The following is a 19,478-nucleotide window of genomic DNA, read 5'->3' on the forward strand; positions in this document are numbered from 1 at the left end:
CACACAGGTGTTCAGGGAATGCTTCTCAATCACACAGGTGTTCAGGATTTAAGCACTGATTGCTCTCCTACTACAGGAGTTGACACCCTTTGGGTCCGCAGGTCCGTTTTTCCTCCCATCTGTTTGCGGATGAAAAACTGACACAATGTATGTCTAGGGGATTGCAGACGTTAGCGGATAACCATCCGCTGACATCTGTTTTGCATCCATTCCGTTCAGTTCTGTTTTTTGAGATGGAAGAAAACCCCATTTTTCTTCCGTTTAAAAAACGGAACGGACGCAAAAACGGATGTCAGCGGTGTCATCTGCCAATGTCCGCAATCCCCTTTATCTACTACTATGTATTGGCAAGCTTTGACAAAAATAAGGTCCTGAGCTTTGCAAATTCACATAAAAAACGCACCTGACCTAAACCGCAGAACAGAATGATTATTTTTTTTTATTTGCATATGAAAAACAGGCATACAATTTGCACTGGTTATGTGTGAGCCCAGCCTTAAAGGAAATATATACCGATTATGTACACTCTTTATTAAAGTCCAGACTTTAAAAGACAGCTTAAAAAAAAAAAAATACCCATTTTAAGAACTATCAGGTGAAACTTTGGACTCTCATATTATTACAGGCTCTCCAAGCCCTGTTAATAAAAAAAAAAAAAAAAGAAAAAAAAAATGCCTATGTCCCAGCTCTAGAACAGCTGTTTGTGTGACTCATTCCTAATCTGAGAAAAAAATATATAATAATATAATATAATATTAAGGGAGCAAGTTCTGTGCTTTTTTTTTTAGCTTTGCCATAGTGCTCTATAAATCCTCTGCAATGTATTGTTTACCTGTAAATCAAAAAATATATAACACTATTATAGCTTCCGTTTCCTAGTAAGCTGCACTGAGCCAGCCATCACCTACATGTCAATTCTTTCATCCAAGACGGTAGCATGTCACAGCTGTGAAGGCGAAAACGAGTTATCTGTTTTTTATTGCCAGTCTAGTCCATCCTTGCAACAGAGAATTCTAGGTGCCCTATTCATGCAAGAATCCTGTTTCTTGCCCGTGTTAGAACATGTATAGCCAGCATCAGGTGACATTACTGATAAATGAAAGTAGGCCCTCTGCAGTGATTCCTTCTGTGTGTACTGGTCCATGTACCATTTTGAAATAATAGAAAGGTTATGTTGTAATTCAGAACCTATAACTATTTTAGAAGGCTGTAATAAAGATACATTCCTGTGCTTATGCCACGTATTGAAACTGGCAGGTCACATAAATCAGCAGTAAGGACATACATGTCAGGAGCAGACTCTGTATCACTGCCCCAGGAGCTGGATGGAAATGGCGAACTACAGTCATGTATGGTATGCACACTTTCATTGTGCACCTCATCAATATCAATGTTGCACAGTCACATAATAAAAAAAGAGAAACACAAAATAAAAAATGGATATATAAAATGTACCGCGCAGGCTTTACCAACACAAGTGACTATGTTCCCTAGGCCACTTTCATTTTAATAGCACTGACCAATGACTTTAAAGTGTAGATCTGCCACTTAACGCAATAAATCTAATCAGCCTCTGTGTGTGGTCCACACTTTAATTACATTCTCTAAATGAATTACTGTTATGTTGTATAAACCAGATGTCCTAAATACGTCTCCGCAGAAATGGCTCATTTATGCTCAGTCTTTGTAAAATGATGAAGGGTCCGCCTGAAAAGGCTTTCACTTTCCTTTGCTGTACATCAGTGGTGTGTACAGTGGAGTTCACACACCTAACAGAACAATGACCATCACAGACTGCAGGGCTATGTGAATAGAGTGCTTTTCATGTATGCTGCCTACTATTACACCATCATAGTACATGACATCCATTTATATCTCATATGTTACCACATGTCAATAATGAAAGCGTTTTGAAAAAATAAAAAATGCAGTGCATGGACGCTTTTAGGCATCTGAGAAACACCTGCAATGTACGGTCACCCATAATAACGATTGGCTGTACACATGTAAATACGTAAACCTGCGCAGATGCATGCGCATAAATCCCTGGGCACACAAAAGTCACGCTCAGGGATTTACGCCCATGCGTAAATTTACACAAGCAAAAGCGTATATCCACATACAGCTATTCAATACTATTTAAAGCGCAACTCCTCTTTTGTTGAGGAAAAAAAAAAAAGAAACACAATCCCCTCTGGGTGATCTATGTACATTACAAGGATTTTAACAAACGTTGTTGCAGATTCCTACCTTTTGTTATTCTGAAGAAATTATTGTTTGTTCCTCTGTGCTGAGTGGGTCTAATGGGAGTTGTTTCATAATTATCTGTCAGCTGTGGCAATTGCAGGGCTCTAATGAGGAAAGTTGCTGGGCCTGCATCCCTTTAGACTTGTTCCTATTGGGATTATCTCACCAAAAATGAGATTTTTGTTGCAGGGGATGCCAGAAACCTGACTTGTATCTTAGGCAGACTTCTGGGAAAATTGGTGAGCCAATCACACAAGCAGGAAATGATGTTTCTGGGGTGTGGTCAGTATACATTCTGTGTACAGAACAACTCCAGGTGGCCATATTGCATTGCATTTCCCAAAAATTACAACAGCTGCAAATTGAAAAGGAAATGTAATTTTTTAATAACATTCAATTAAAATATGATTTGTGTCGCAATTGTATACGCTATATTGTTTTTTTTCTTTGTTTGCCATTTTTTTCCCCATAAAAAAGTGGAGTTACCCTTTAAGGCTGTACACAAGCAACTTATGTCAGATGCCCGAAAGCATCCCAGCTGCATGAGGCCTAAGGCCGCCCATATAATGTTAGAATCTTGGCCAGTACAGCAGGAACCGGTTGTGATACGAACCACGAATGGGCAGGCTAAGCGTTTTGTAAGTCGGTCAATCGATCAGCTTGGGTACAACCAGCCGGTCGAATTTTGCAATTATCACTAGCAATATTCACCGTCTTCTACCTGCGGGGATGGCATTCCTGAAACTCCAGATAGCAGTAAAAAGGAGAAAAACAAATTGACCAAACAAATTTAGGAATGACAGATCTCAGCGCATAGATTTTACAGAGAGCTGCACACTGGCATTAAAAGCAGGTGTTTGAGGGGCTCAAACGCCTATAAATATGATACAATGGACAGCACAAAGTGCTTTTTCACATTTTAAAAACTAAGTGTTAGCGTCACATCACTTCACTTGAAAATTAAGACTCATGTTGAGCCAGGATGCGTTTGAAGCCCTTCCAACGCCTCTCATTCCAGTCTATAGTAACACTCCGCAAACGCTCTGGCAGGCATTTGCGGGGGGTTAAAATTCTGTCACTTTCTATTGTGGAGCTGTTTTAACACGCCTTAACGTTCATCAAACGCATCAAAACTGCGCATGGTGTGTTTAGGGAGCGTTTAACACTTGTAAAATGATCTATACTAAAGCTCATATTACCGCCATGCAAACACTATAACAGCGCTTGTTAAGTGTTAGAAATTTAGTCAAGTGTGAAAAAGCCCAAAGTCTGGCCAGCTAAAAAAATAACCAGCTAAAAAGTTTGTTGAAAATCCATCCAAACTAAATGTTTTCCATAAGTTCTGACAGTCCTGGGATACCCCTACCACACTATACTGGCAGGAAGATGGCACAGCCAACTGATTGCTTTTTATCTTCCCGTGTCCCTCAACTCATCAGAAGGTGACTCAGTAAAGTGATGATACAAAGACACTTTTCGGTGAGAAGGCTAAAAAGGCAGAAAGGTCACAAGGAACTCTGCAAAGCTGAATTAGACCAGAGTGGCTACCTACTCAACTGTGTAACGGGACAGAGGTGTGTGACTTCTAATACAGGATGAACAAAAATCCTATTAAAATGAGCAACCCCTAGATCTGTATCTCTGCAAAGAACTTCCTGTGATTCAACCATAGGGCTCAGTTACCACTTACGCGTCTGCATTTTCATGGGTTTTTTCTGCATTCTTCAAGGGCTCCTATTATGGCACTTTTCTACTGCAAGTACCGGCTCGGCTCTACTCGGCCCTGCTTGGTTTTCCACTGCTGGTACCGCATGGTACGGTGTTGGAACGGTTTGGTACGGTATGGTTTGCTTTTCCACTAAAGTAGTACTAAAGTTAAGTGGGTGGGATAATAACGGGGTGGGTGGGATTCTCTGACCAATCAGTGGCTAGTAGTGACTGCATGAAAAGGCTTGTGGGATATGGTACCGGGTATGGTACCTCTTGGAACCACAATCGAGTAGGTACCGTTTTTGAGAGCCCTACCGTTCGGTTCCATGCAGTGGAAAAGCGCCGCCGTACCGTAACGAACCGTTCCTATACCATACCGTGCGGTACCAGCAGTGGAAAAGCACAAAAGGGAGCCGAACCGTTTGGTTCCATGCAGTGGAAAAGCGCCATTAATGTCTTTTTGGACCAAAAAACGCACTATGAAGAACAAAAAGGAGTACTGTATATGCACTTTTACAAGTCGCACAGAAATGCATTGCATATTGTGAACAGGCCCTACAGACAATAGTAGGATTTCTCCTGCCATGCATTGTCACACAGCGGCTGAAGAATGGCAATTCACACAGGAACTGACTGCAGCTAACATTCTTTGGAAAAAGTTTTGATAAATATTAGTATGGCTTCAAAGTAGGGCAAAATCTCTGCACTCAGGTTCAGCCCAGAGAACAGAGTCCATAAAGTTGATACACACAAAGTTTCCATGTGCCCAATGGGTTACCAGCAGCGCTCCATCGGCAGATCAGTCTTTACTATGACAAGCACAGCAACCATACACACAGGAAGGATCCGATAGATGCAAAGAAAGCCAAAAGAGGTTTGACCTACTTCTACATCCAACCCGATCCTCACTAAGCGTATACTAGATGCATATATCTATATTCTTGGAAAAAATACCAGGGTCAGCTAGCTTAAGGTATATCAAAAAAAGAGAATATAAATCTGCGCAACTAAATAACTTCAAGTGTACAAAAAATATGTACGTGAGTATCAGTAGCAGCTATATCAACCTATGTTCATCAGTGCATATTCACAAGTTCTAATTCAATCCATAGATACAGCGCTACTTACACAAAATAGATTATATACAAGAGCAAACTTGGCCAAAAATAAAGTGCATCGAGTGTATAAAGGGCTAGCAATGTGCAATAATTTCATCAAATGTTGCAAAATAAGGTGAACAATGTAAACCATTCACTCAAAGTGCAAAAATCTATAAGTCCATGAAGTGCAGCCAGTCAGTTCATAAGTATTTCTTTGAAGTCCCAAAAGTGCACAAATTATTCAAGAAGATATTTGAAAGTGCTTGTGATCCCTCCACCACATAAAGATGGCCTCTCACCTCTCAATTAGACCTGTGTTTCACCACAAGGTCTCAACAGCTGTTCCCTGTGGGGATATTAGAGATCACACCACTGTATCCGGGATCTCTCCATCTTTGGTTTGAATTAGCTTAACCACTTCTGAAGATTTTGCTGCTAAATGACCAGGCCCTATTTTGCAATTCGGCACTGCGTGACTTTATGCCCCCTGTTCACATTAGGTCGCCCTACCACTTCGGGGCCGACCTGTGAAGTCGCGTGCAGCGCGACTTGCACGGACTTCATAACATGAATGTCTATGCAAGTCGCTCCAGGTCGCCCCGAAGTAGTACAGGACCCTTTTTCTAAGTCGGAGCGACTTGTATCGATCCAATTAGAACGGCTCCTGTACTACATTATGGGAGCGATGGTGCACGACTTGTCAGGCTGACCAAGTCGCCTGACAAGTCGTACCAGTGTGAATGGACACTAAACGGTCACGCTGTACCCCAAAAAAAAATTATATATATATATATATATATATATATACACACACACACACACACACACACACACACACACACACATATACATACATACACACACACACTATAAACAAAAAAAGAGCGACAATTTTGAAGAAAAAAAAAAAAAAAAAACAAATATTTTTCACGTTCCGCTATATAACATTCCCAAAAAAAAAATTTAAAAAACAAAATTGTTTAACATTGTAGGCCAATTTGTTTACTGCTACATATTTTTGGTAAAAAAAAAAAAAAAAAATCAAAATAAGTATTTTGATTGGTTTGCGCAAAAGTTATTGCGTCTACCAACTACAGGAAAGATTTATTGTTTTTTTTTTTTTTTTACTAGTAATGGTGGCGATCTGTGATTTTTTGCGGGACTACAACATTGTGGCGGACAGATCGGACCCCAAACTGACATTTTTGACACTTTTGGGAGTACCAGTGACATTAAACAGTAATAAGTGCTATAAATATGCACCGTTACTGTAATAATGACACTGGCAGGGAAGGGGTTTATACTGTTGGTAATCAAGGGGTTAAATGTAAGCCTAGGGAAGTGATTCTAACTGTGGGGGGGTTGGGCTTTTGAAATGATCTTAGAGATATGCGATCCTATATAGCAGGATCGCATAGTCTCTGTGATCATTGCAGGCAGAAGAACAGACGGCTGTGTTTACATTAAGCCGTCCGTCCTTTTCTTTCAGCGGAGAGAGATCGAGTGTCAGGCAGCAATCAGAGCCTCCTGACACACGCGCCAGCTTCTCCGCTGACAATCGGGGGGCAGGAGCACGCCGCCTGCCCCCTAGCTCCTCCCAGGCAAGTGACGTACCGATACGTGACTTTGCCTGGGAGAGCCACTCTGCCAACGTTTATATAAAGTAAGCGTTCGGCAAGTGGTTAAAGGTAAAGTCCATTATCAACAAAGGGTTCTGGAAATCAAATTTCACCTTGGCCGGTGACTTTAATGGCTGCACAGCTCCGCTTTCGAAATTTCCAGCTGACAATTTACAGGTTAATTCTATCATATTTAGCATCATCAAGCTGTCTACTTAAAGTGCAAAGCAATAGAAATCACTTACCTGCTGGAACTGCTCAATAAATGCTGCTGATAATCCATCACATTAACAGCCAGCTTCCATCTCCATCTTACTCCTGGATGCCAGAGGCAAGAGAACCCGAGCAGTCTGAACAGCACTCAGGGCTTCTACGGTACAAATGAACGGCTGACAGTCCCAGCGCTAACAGCTCAGTAATGACAGGTTAACTGCCTAGATTGCAGTATAAAGGGGAACTTCTTGAAAACCAAAACTCAGTGGTAAATCAGTAGTAAAGGGAAGAAAATGTATTTCACAAATTGTCAAACACTGTTCTGTTTCTGAAGCTCTGGACACCATAGAACTACATTATGTGCAATAGCTATATGTGCCATTGAACTAACAATTTGTAACACTTCGTACAGACATATATAAAACACTAAGTGCAAACTGATTCATGCATTTTACAGAAATGCTACTTGCTGCAAAATGATTTTCAGCACGCTAATATTAAGCCCTGGTTCACGCTATAACTCTTATGTGAATCATACAGGAACAACATCACATTCCAGGGCAATTCACATGCGATTCCATGCAGTGTGATTAGGGCACATTCATTTTGAATGGGCTCAAATCCCACCAAAGAAGTGCAGTCACCTCCTTTAGAGCTGCACAGCAATTGCATTGCATGGTTGTTTTGTACCATGTGATCCGGTGCAGGCAATCTGCACTGCGTTTGCCATGAGTGATCTGTGTTTCCTGCACAGCGGATCGCAAACACAGTGCAACTGCAATTCTGTGCAGGAAAGGCCCAGGCATCACTGAATTAGCCATACAGCATAATTATGAGCCTAGGCTTAACCATGAAGAGACTAACCTCTGGGTGAGTATCAACTAAAATGAGCATTGAGCCCAGGAGACTATATACTGCTCCAGGCATCATCCTAGACAAAATGGTTTAAAAAGGTTTTCCCAAAGGGTGCCAAGAAACTTTACATGAAAATCTCTGCAAATGGGCCCCAGAAGGTCCCTTTTCTATACAGGACTAGGAAGGGGGGCAGGGTGGCAATGGCCCCCCGGGCTGCTCCGATGCTGGGTTAAAAAGGCAGCACTCAGGGCTGGATTAATATAGGGTAAGTCAACAAGAGAAGGGCGCAATGACATTGTGCATTACCATTAAAAAGTTTATTAAAATCTAAATGGGTAGCGTATATTAACCTCACAAACAAAAGGATGTGTACATGCATGTAGGAACCTCCAGAACACTTCTCTGCTGGTGCTGATTTTGGCTCTGGAGGAAGAGGGTTCTCCCTCGAAACGTGTAAGCCAAACCAGGTCTTTGTGGACGCCATCACGCCATCCAGCAGTAGAGAAGTGTTCTGGAGGCGAGTGCTTCCCATTTCCTACATGCATGTACACATCCTATGTTTGTGAGTGTAATGTATGCTATCCATTTCGATTTTAACCACTTGCCGACCGCCGCATGACTATTTACTGCGGCGGTCAGCCCCTCACAGGCAAAGCGACGTAGGACTACGTCGCTAGCCTGTGAGGCTCTAGGGAGCGAGTGCACGCCGCCGGAGGCGCGCTCCCGCTCGGTCACGGCCCCCCCCCGCGCATGTGCCCGGCGGACCCGATGTCCGCCGGGCACTTGCGCTTGTCCGTTACAGAGGGAGAAAGGCAGGCGGCTAATGTAAACAAAGCCGCCTGTCATTCTTCCCTGTGTAAGAATGGAGATCATACGGTTCTGCTATGTAGGACCATTGATCTCTGTTCTTACACCTCAAGCCACATCCAATCACAGTTAGAAGCACGCCCCTAGGGACACACTTAAACCCTCCCTCTCAAAAAGTTAACCCCTTCACTGCCAGTGTCATTTTTACAGTAACAGTGCATATGTATAGCACTGATTACTGTAGTAATGTGACTGGTAACCCCAAAAGTGTCAAAAATGTCAGTCAAGGGTCCGATCTGTCCGCCGCAATCCCGCAAAAAAAAAAAAAAGAAATCGCAGATCGCCGCCATTACTCGTTAAAAAACAACAAAAATCTTTCTCTTAGTTAGTAAACGCAATAAATTTTGCGCAAACCAATCAAAATACGCTTTTTTTTACCAAACATATGTAGCATAAAACAAATTGGCCTAAAATGTTAAAAAAATTTTGATTTTTACATTTTTTTGGGGAATTTCATATAAAAAAAAAATGTGAAAAATATTATTTTTGCAAAATTGATGCTCTTTTTTTGTTTATAGCGCATGATCTAAAAAAAAAAAAAAAAAAAAAAAAAAAAAAAAAAAAATCGCACAGGTGATCAAATACCACCAAAAAAAAAGCTCTGTTTGTGGGAAAAAAAGGACGTCAAATCGTTTAGGTACAGCGTCGCACGACCACACAATTGTTCGTTAAAGTCACGCAGTGCCGAATCGCAAAATAGGCCCTGGTCAGGAAGGGGGTAAAATCTTCCGGGGCTTAAGTGGTTAATAAACTTTTTAGTGGTAATGCACAAGTTCGGTGCGCCCTTCTCTTGTTGTCTTACAGTGTTTTTGGACACCCTTGGTCCTGAGGGGGCAGCAAGACCACCTTATCTGTGCTAAAAAGACCATTCAGACCATTCACCTTCCTGCAAACCACTTGAGTACAGGAGAGATACTGTTTTTGGATTAATATAGGGCCCAGACACTGTATACAGCTGCCAGTCACTGATACACAATGTTATATTTACAGAGCTGCAGCGGAGCAGTACACTCCTGCACCCGGCCAGCACAATACTAACAGTCACTTCCCTGTCAGGCAGAGAGATTTCCGCCCGACAGGAGATTCCTACTCCCTGCCTGGCATGAGGTCATGTATTTTTGTTAAACCTCCTTTGTTGCTATTAACATTAACCACTTTAGCCCCAGCCCTATTTCGGACACTTTTTGTTCACAAGTTAAAACCAGTATTTTTTCCTAGAAAACTACTTAGAACCCCCAAACATTATATATATTTTTTTAGCAAAGACTCTGGAGAATAAAATGTCGGTCATTGCAAAATTTTTTGTCACGCGGTATTTGCGCAGCGGTCTTTAAAACGCCATTTTTTTGGAAAAAATTTGAAAAATCACATTTCACTGCATTTAAAAAATACTAAACAGTAAAGTTAGCCCATTTTTTTTGTATATTGTGAAAGATGATGTCACGCCGAGTAAATAGATACCAAACATGTTACGGTTTAAAATTGCGCCCCCCCGTGGGATGGCGACAAACTACGGTCAATAGAGATCTCAATCTGCGACGCTTTAAATTTATTTAACGGTTACCAGTTTAGAGTTAGAGTGTAGCTCTTTTTTTTAATTATTGCCCACGCTCTGGCGATCGCGGCGATACCTCACATGTGTGGTTTGAACAGCGATTTCATTTGCGGCTCGACTTGCGTATACGTTTTTTTTTGTGCGCGAGCTAACGGTGACGGGGACGGCTAAATTTTTTTTTTTTTTTTTTCCTATTTATTTTTTCTTTTTTTTTTAACTTTATTACAGGTTTTTAAAAAAAAAAAAAAATCTGATCACTTTTATTGCTGTCACAAGCAATGTAAACATCCCTGGTGACAGCAATATGTCGTGACAGGTACACTTTATGGAGGGATCGAGGGTCTAAAAGACCCTAGACCCCTCCACTACACTTCCCTGTATGCAAAACGCCGAAAACGGCATTTTTGCATACAGCCGTTTTTCAAATCTGCCGCCTTTTGCAGCACACTAACCCGGACGTGACGTCATGGACGCCGCCTCCGGGTTACGTCATCGGAGACCCGATCGATGCCGTTTCCGGCATTCATCGGGACTCCATCCAGCCGGCGGACGTGCCGGCTGGGTGCTCGGGGCTCCCGGTGGGACGGTAGCCCCGAGCAAAGCCGCGGAAGGCGGCGGGAGGGGGGGGGACGTCCCCTCCCGCCCCCCCGGGTAACGATCGAGCGGCTCCCGAGCCGCATCGATCGTTACCGACGGAAAGCCGACCGTCGGCTTCAAACAACGGTACCGGGATGATGCCTCTAGCTAGAGGCATCATCCCGGTATAACCACTCAAAGTCAGCCGACGTAGAAGTTACGTGACTGGTAGTAAAGTGGTTAAAGTAGGTTACCACCTTGCATCATGTTTATCTTGCTTCATAAGCCGCTATAAAACCAGGTGGGCATGGATGGTGAGCTGATTCGATGGTTCAATGGGCCACTTGACTGGACTTGCCCCCAGGCCTAAGGCTGCCAGCCCTCCCCTGCAAGGGAGTAAGCATTTCTCAGTCTACATACACCTGTCGTAAGGTCTCTTAGTGCCGGTTCACACTACTCCGACTTGGTTGCCTGACAAGTCATGCTCCATTCCGTACAATGGAACCGTTCTAATAGGAGCAATTCAAGTCACTCCAACTTAGAAAAAGGTTCCTGCACTACTTTTGGCGGAAGTCGGAGTGACTTGCATTGACTTCCATTATGTGAAGTCAGTGCAAGCCGTGCCGAAGTCGCGGTGCACAGTCGCCCGAAGTCGTGTCGCCATAGTGTGAACCGACTCTTACAAGAATGTGGAATGTCCTTGCAGCCTAAGAATGATTCAAGGACTACTAGTGAAGCATCCATCTACAGCCAGTCCAAGGCCGCATCTGAGAGGACATAGACATACTTAACTGCTTCCCATCCGCGCTACAGCCTATATACGGCTGCAGCGCGGACTCGAATTTTCGGGAGGCCGTTTTTAAACGGCCTCCCAGTGACACGCCCCCCGCGCGCTCCCGCGAGCGTGCAGCGGGGAGAATCTGTGTCGGCCGTGTCCCTTGGACACAGCCGATCACAGATCGTGGTGAATGGCCAATCACAGCGGCCATTCACCACGTGATCGGGCCTTCCAATGAGCGATGATCTCATATGTAAACATATGAGATCATCTCTCATCGCCGGCGCTCCTTCCTCACACGGAGCCTGCAGTGTGAGGAAGGAGGGGGAGCCTCACAGCGCCGGGGACACAGAGACATGTAATCAGGGCACTGATCACCAGTGCCCTGATTACTAAAAGGTAAAAAAAAAAATATACACAGTGCCCCCCCATCAGTGCCCACAATCAGTGTCCCCCATCAATGCCCACAATCAGTGCCCATAGTGCTGCCAGTCAGTGCCCATCAGTGCCTGCTCATCTAGGCACTGATAAGCACTGACTGGCAGCACTATGGGCACTGAGTGTGGGCACTGATGGTGCTGCCCATCAGTGCCGCCCATCAGTGCTCATCAGTGCCACCCGTCAGTGTCCATCAGTGCCATCCACCAGTGCCCATCAGTGCTGCCTCTCAGTGCCCATCAGTGCCGCCCGTCAGTGCCACCTCAGTGCCCAGCAGTGCCACCTCTCAGTGCCCAGCAGTGCCACCTCTCAGTGCCACCTATCAGTGCCGCCTATCAGTGCTCATCATTGCGGCATATTAGTACCTCCTCATCAGTGCCCATAAGTGCCACCTCATCAGTGCCCATAAGTGCCACCTCATCAGTGCCCATCAGTGCCGCCTCATCAGCTCACATCAGTGAAGGAGAAAAATTTATTTTCAAAATTTACTCGCAGAAAATAAGAAAAACTTTTTTTTTTTTTTTCCAAATTTTCTGTCTTTATTCTTTTTTTTTGTAAAAAATAAAAAACCCAGAGATGATTACATGCCACCAAAAGAAAGCTCTATTTGTGTGAAAAAAATGATAAAAATTTCAAATGGGTACAGTGTAGCATGACCGCGCAATTGTCAGTCAAAGTGTGACAGCACTGAAAGCTGAAAATTGGCCTGGATGGGAAGGGTGTTTAAGTGCACAGTAGGCAAGTGGTTAAAAAGAAAAAAAAAAATGAAATGAAGACATTATAAAAAAGTATATATACCATCTAGCATTCAAGGCACAAGTCACCTTGCCTTTAACAGTTTTGGGAGGGAGGGGGGAAATGTATCATTGAAAATGGTGCAACCATGGACACAATTTTCTTACAAACAGCCAGCTTCCAACTCAAACGTTATAGGTTGCAGAACATCACTGCTTTGGTATTTTATCAAATATGCCCATCAAATATGGTATAAAAAGACAATCCAAAGACAAGCCAAGAAGCATGTAAAGATTTGGATATCATGAATAACCATTGATAACAAACACTCTTCGATTTTGTACTCCAGACAAGATAACTCAAGGCAAATAGGCAACTTGGGGAGAAGAAAAGGAATAGCAAAAGTCAGAAAATATCTGAACTACTAATATAATCTAGATCAGTACTTCGAAAACAATTAAAAAGTTAGCAACAGTCTATGGGTTTAATTTACTAAAACTGGAGAGTGAAAATTCTGGTGCAGCTGTGGATGGTAGCCAATTAGCTTAACCACTTGCCGACCGCCGCACGACTATCTACGTCGGCGGTCAGCCCCTCACAGGCAAACTAACGTAGGGCTACGTTGCTTGCTTGTGAGGGTCTAGGGAGCGAGCGCGCGCCCCCGGAGGCGCGCTCCCGCGTGGTCACGGACCCCCCCGCGCGTGTGACCAGCGGACCCGATGTCCGCCGGCCACTCGGCGATCGGCGGGGGAGAGGGAGAATGTCAGGCAGCTTGTGTAAACAAGCTGCCTGTCATTCTCCTCGCTGCAAAGACACTGATCACATGGATCTACTATGTAGATCCGTTGATCAGTGTCCTTACAGCTGAAGCCACAGCCAATCACAGTAGAAAGCACGCCCCTAGGGACACACACAGCCCCTTCCTCCCAAATAAAGTTAACCCCTTCACTACCAGTGTATTTTTACAGTAACAGTGCATATATATAGCACTGATTACTGTAGAAATGTCACTGGTAACCCCAAAAGTGTCAAAAATGTCAGTCAAGGGTCCGATCTGTCCGCCGCAATGTCGCAGTACCGCAAAAAAAATTGCAGATCGCCGCCATTACGCGTTAAAAAAAAAACAACAAAAATGACAAAAATCTTTCCCTTTGTTAGTAAACACGATAACTTTTGCGCAAACCAATCAAAATACGCTTTTTGCGATTTTTTTTACCAAACATAGGTAGCATAAAACAAATTGGCCGAAAATGTTAAAAAATTTTGATTTTTACATTTTTTTGGGGGGGAATTTCATATAAAAAAATGTGAAAAATATTGTTATTTTTGCAAAATTGACGCTCTTTTTTTGTTTATAGCGCGTGATCAAAAAATCGCACAGGTGATCAAATACCACCAAAAGAAAGCTCTGTTTGTGGGAAAAAAAGGACACCAAATTCGTTTAGGTACAGCGTTGCACGACCGCGCAATTGTCCGTTAAAGTCACGCAGTGCCGAATCGCAAAATACCCCCTGGTCGGAATGGGGGTAAAATCTTCCGGAGCTTAAGTGGTTAAGCTCCGTTCACACCTAGGCATTCCGAATCATTGCAAGACGCGCTTGCGATCCCCTTGCATTCAAAGGCACCCCAATCACAGTGATGGGAGGGATGGGCAGTGGCTCACTAGGGAAGGACAGTGCAGCAAGTTGGAGGCAATAGGAGATCCAGTAACTCATGCCACCTTAGGCCCCTTTCATACGGGCACCTCCGCTAAGCGGAATCCGCTTGCTCAGCGAGGATTTCGCCGCTAATCCCCGCTGAGCAGGCGGATAACAGGTCCGGTCCGCTCTGCTATGCAGAGTAAACACTAACACAGTCCCACTCTCCTCTATAAGGCAATCGGATGGAAATGGGCTACCTGTCCCATTTCCATCCGATGCCATCTGATTCGATCTGCTGGACAGATGGAAGATAGTATCACAATCCGTCTGTTTTTGCGGACCGGATTTGATGGCGGAGGTTGTCAGCGGACATCCGCTGCTCCATAGAGGAGACTGAAGGGTCCAATCAGGTCCGCCTAAAAAAACTGACAGGCATGTGAAAGGGGCCTTCGGCTGTGTGGCATGACAGAGAATGAAAATAAAAAAATAAATAAAAAACTGGTTTCCATCTTTGTGAGGCTGTAAATGGAACTGAGGCTGTTCCGACCAGCTGGCCCACACTCTCTGTCCACTCACCGGTAAGGACAGGGCGCCAGATCAAGCCCACAGCACCTTCAACCTCCTCTCTTTGGAAAGGGATGGGCGGCAGTGAGAGCAGGCAGGGGAAACACTCAGCGCCGCCAGTGACTACGTGTTACAGCCCCATCCACCACAAGAGAGCGCAGAGTTCCCCAATGTGAGAGTCTCGCTCCAGCAGGCCACTAAGCCATGGCCTCAATTCCCAGCCGGCATGGCATCTTAGTCTGCACACCCGCATGGGGAGAGGACACCTGTTGCAGTGCAACCCAGGCGCCAGACCACTAATTCTAGTCGCCAATGCAATCTGGCATCTGTCGGAGAGAGAGGGATTTTTTTTTTCTCTATATGAATTTTTAACCCACTGGTGCGGATATATAGGAAGAAAAAAAAAAAAAAAAAAAAAGTCTTCTTCCTCTGTTCGCACCAGATTCTCCATCTCTGAGCTGGAGAATTTGGGAAGGAGATTTCAGTGTAATGGCCAGTGGGATGTCCAGATCTCACTTTCAAAACTGTCCGTTTGTGACAGAACAGTCATGTATTGTGATGAGAAGTGGAGAACATGTTCTCTGCTCTTCATTTCAGATACATAAACCGGTATACACCAGAGATCGGCCATGATCCTGAGGATCATGGCTTTTCTCGGCTTCATAAACAGACACCTAAATTAGATGACATTCTCTTGCGTGATATCACATCAGTCTCCTGTGCCATACAGGATAATAACCAAAACTTGCTCCCAGATTTCCACATGGAACATAGCATAAAGTATATGCACAACCCTGAATAAAAGGTCAAACATCATTGACCATGGAGAGTGGACCTTATGGAGGAGATGGAAGCTGGTACAGCTGTGTATGCTAATCTGAAGCAGATTGGTTTCTATGCACACCCGCACCAGATTTTGCACCCTCTAGTCTAGTTTAGTAAATCTCCCCCCTATTTGTCTATATATGAAATAACATTCTCTTGCATCACATCAGTCTCCTGTGCCATACAGTTTAAAGAGGTTGTAAACTCAATTTTTTTTATTTTTTTCGTTTTTACCCTGAAAGAGAAACACATAATGAGCTAGAATGCATCGCATACTAGCTCATTATGAAATACTTACCTTAGAACGAGCCCCCGCCGTGCCATCCTCTCACCTCTATGACAGGCGACATGTTCAGTCGCCCATCTTCCGGGATCGCGGCATCCGGCCATCTGATTGGCCGGAGCCGCGGTGACGTCACACACGCGCGCGCAGGAGCCGACGGACATTCTCTTTCACCACATCAGTCCCCTGTGCCATACAGGATAAAACCCGAAATGTGTTCCCAAATTTCCAAAAGAGCCATAGCATAAAGTATATGGACAAACCTGGATAAAAGGACATATTGACCATGGCAGGTGGACATTATTTGTCTATATATGAAAGAACGTTCTCTTTCACCACATCAGTCCCCTGTGCCATACAGGATAATACCCAAAATGTGTTCCCAAATTTCCAGAAGATACGTAGCATAACGTATATGGATAAACCTGGATAAAAGGACATATTGACCATGGCAGGTGGACATTATTTGTCTATATATGAAATAACATTCTATTGCACCACATCAATCTCCTGTGCCATACAGGATAATACCCAAAATGTGCTCCTGAATTTGCACAAGAAACATAGTATAAAAGATGTGGACAACCTTGAAAAAAGGACTAACAACATTGACCATGGAGAGTGGACCTCATTTGTCTATATCTGAAATAATTCATTCACGTCCCATCATCCAATCAGTTCAAACTTTCCCTTAAACAGAACAGCTGGAGAATTTGTTTGAATGTGATTGGTTGCTATGGGGAAACCTGCGCATCTTCCTGACATCTTGAAAAATGGGAAGCTGAAGTTTTTCTGATTTTTCCAGAATGAGCAGTGTGAAGTTTTGGCGACAAACCAATGGTAGAAGTCAAAGTTTAGGCAGTACAGTCAGTTTAGGATTGGCCTTTGCCCAGTGTGGCTCAAGACTGGTAGGTATGCTTTGCCTAGCGACGGCACTCTATGCTAGCCGAGTACATCGAAGGAGAACGGCACGTGCAGGTTAATGAAGTGTTAACAGGGCCTGCCTATGTAAATGACAGAAGATTTTACTGCTCATCAATGCATTCTCTTTCTATAAAGGGTGTGGAGACAAGATAAATCTTCACACCAACCATCCAAATATTTCCCAAAGTTACCTGCCCCGACCTGCCTCCCAGCCAGTTAAACACAGGCGGCGTGCGATTATCCCCTGAAATCAGTCATCTCAATTTATTCAAACAATTAGCTAAAGACATTTGTGTGTCTACTAATGGAAAGCCATTCATAAAAATATGCTGCAGTGCAATGCTTCCTATATCTAATCAATGCCTATAAATTAAACCGGTGATTGATCATCTTTGGGACGGGGTTGGACTTTTATCATTGGTGAAGGTAAATAATAAAAACCTCAGCATTCCCCCGCAGCTCTGGATTGGGCGAATTCAACAGCTGCTGATCCAGTTGAATATTCCGTGTTATGTATTATGAATTATTGAAGGATGCTGTACTATAAAATTCATTGCAGGAAACCGAGCCATCCAGGAACGATGATGATGAGTAAAATAAAGCCTGATCACCCAGGGAGGAGGGGGATGGGGGGGGGGGTGGTGGTACCCAGCGGAGGGGAGAGGTGTGCTGCATACCTCCCTCCCTCCCTCCTATAGGTGCACATTAGTATACAAGCATCAGCATGTGCACAGGGCACACCCCCCTCCACCAATCCCACACACAGACCTTTACTTTCATTAAACTCATCCTCAGTGACACCCATCACCCTGGGTGACTCCATCCTCTACAATGGGAGCAGCCATCCCTTCCCTGCTCAGCTTGTCCATGGAGGGCAGTTGTTGCTTTTCCTAAAGACAGAATTAAACTTGGGCCTCTGTCACGTTTCTGCAAACAGCAGCAGCAGCTCCAGCTCCTCCCTGACTCCCAGAAAAGCTCCAGCTGCAGCCCCACAGCAGCTCTGTGACTCTGCACTTGCCTCCCCTCCCTCCTCCTCCTCAGCTGCCCCTCTCCTCTACTATACTGTGCTGTGCTCCTATGCAGAGCACAAGAAAGGGTCTTACCTCCCCCTGCAGTGTGTCTGCGCACACAGGCTCCTTGTCTGGGACTGCCAATCTCTCCTCCAGCCCTCTGTCTGCAGCTAGTCTACAGCTCACTCTGACAGCCGGAGAGAGGAGACAAGTTCTAGAGGGAGGTGTGAAGAGTGAGGGGGGAGAGAAAAGCTTCCTGCCCAGCCCTGGCCGCTCACTTTCACAGGCTACGCTGACACCTACTGGACGGATGTGTAAATGCCACCGTGATAAACTTTTCTTGCAGCTGGATGTTCAGCAGGTGAAATGTTTTTGCGTTTGATGTGTTCGCTTTTCTAGGAATTTTCAATTGCATAGCTCCTAACTGTCCCTGATTTCAAAGGGGACTGTCCCTGATTTCGGGGGACTGTCCCTGATTTTGAGGGACTGTGTCTTATTTCGAGGGACTGTCCCTGAGTTTGAGGGGACTGTCTCTGATTTCAAGGGACTGTCTCTGATTTCGAGGGGACTGTCTCTGATTTCGAGGGGACTGTCCCTGATTTCAAGGGACTGTCTCTGATTTCGAGGGACTGTCCCTGATTTCGAGGGACTGTCCCTGATTTCGAGGGACTGTCTCTGATTTTGAGAGGACTGTCCTTGATTTCGAGGGACTGTCTCTGATTTCGAGGGACTGTCTCTGATTTCGGGGGAATGTCCCTGATTTTGAGGGACTGTGTCTTATTTCAAGGGACTGTCTCTGATTTCGAGGGACTGTCTCTGATTTCGAGGGACTGTCTCTGATTTCGAGGGACTGTCCTAGATTTCGAGGGACTGTGTCTTATTTCGAGAGGACTGTCCCTGAGTTCGAGGGGACTGTCTCTGATTTCGAGGGACTGTCTCTGATTTTGAGGGACTGTCTCTGATTTCAAGGGACTGTCTCTTATTTCGAGAGGACTGTCCCTGATTTTGAGAGGACTGTCCCTGAGTTTGATGGGACTGTCCCTGATTTCGAGGGGACTATCCCTGATTTCGAGGGACTGTCTCTGATTTTGAGGGGACTGTCCCTGATTTTGAGGGGACTGTCTCTGATTTTGAGGGGACTGTCCCTGATTTCGAGGGACTGTCTCTGATTTCGAGGGGACTGTCTCTGATTTTGAGGCACTGTCTGATTTCGAGGGACTGTCCCTGATTTCGGGGGGACTGTCCCTGATTTGGAACAAAGTCCCTCTTTCCTCCTCATTTGTCCCTCATTTTGGTCTGATCTATATAGTTGTATTAAACTACTTCTGGGCCGGAAGGTTTTACCCCTTAATGACCAGGCCATTTTTTGCGATACGGCACTGCGTTACATTAAAGGAAAATTGCACGGACGTTTGACTCTGTACCAAAATAAAATAGATTTTTCTTTTTCCTACAAACAGAACTTTCTTTTGGTGGTACTTGATCATCTGTGCAATTTTTATTTTTTGCGCTAAAAAATTCTGAAAAATATTTTTTACT

General features: G+C 44.4%; 1 protein-coding gene across 1 annotated transcript in view; it reads right to left on the reverse strand.

Annotated features, from left to right (window-relative positions):
• Positions 1-18,154, reverse strand: part of LDLRAD4 (low density lipoprotein receptor class A domain containing 4) — a 532,001-nt gene extending 513,847 nt beyond the window's left edge. Inside the window, exon 1 of the mRNA XM_082258487.1 lies at positions 18,033-18,154. The gene's annotated coding sequence lies outside the window, so the exon portion shown is untranslated. The remainder of the gene's footprint in view (positions 1-18,032) is intronic.
• Positions 18,155-19,478: the final 1,324 nt, after the last annotated feature.

Source organism: Pelophylax lessonae, assembly GCF_965119305.1.
Source record: "Pelophylax lessonae genome assembly, chromosome: 5".
Taxonomy (NCBI): Eukaryota; Metazoa; Chordata; class Amphibia; order Anura; family Ranidae; genus Pelophylax; species Pelophylax lessonae.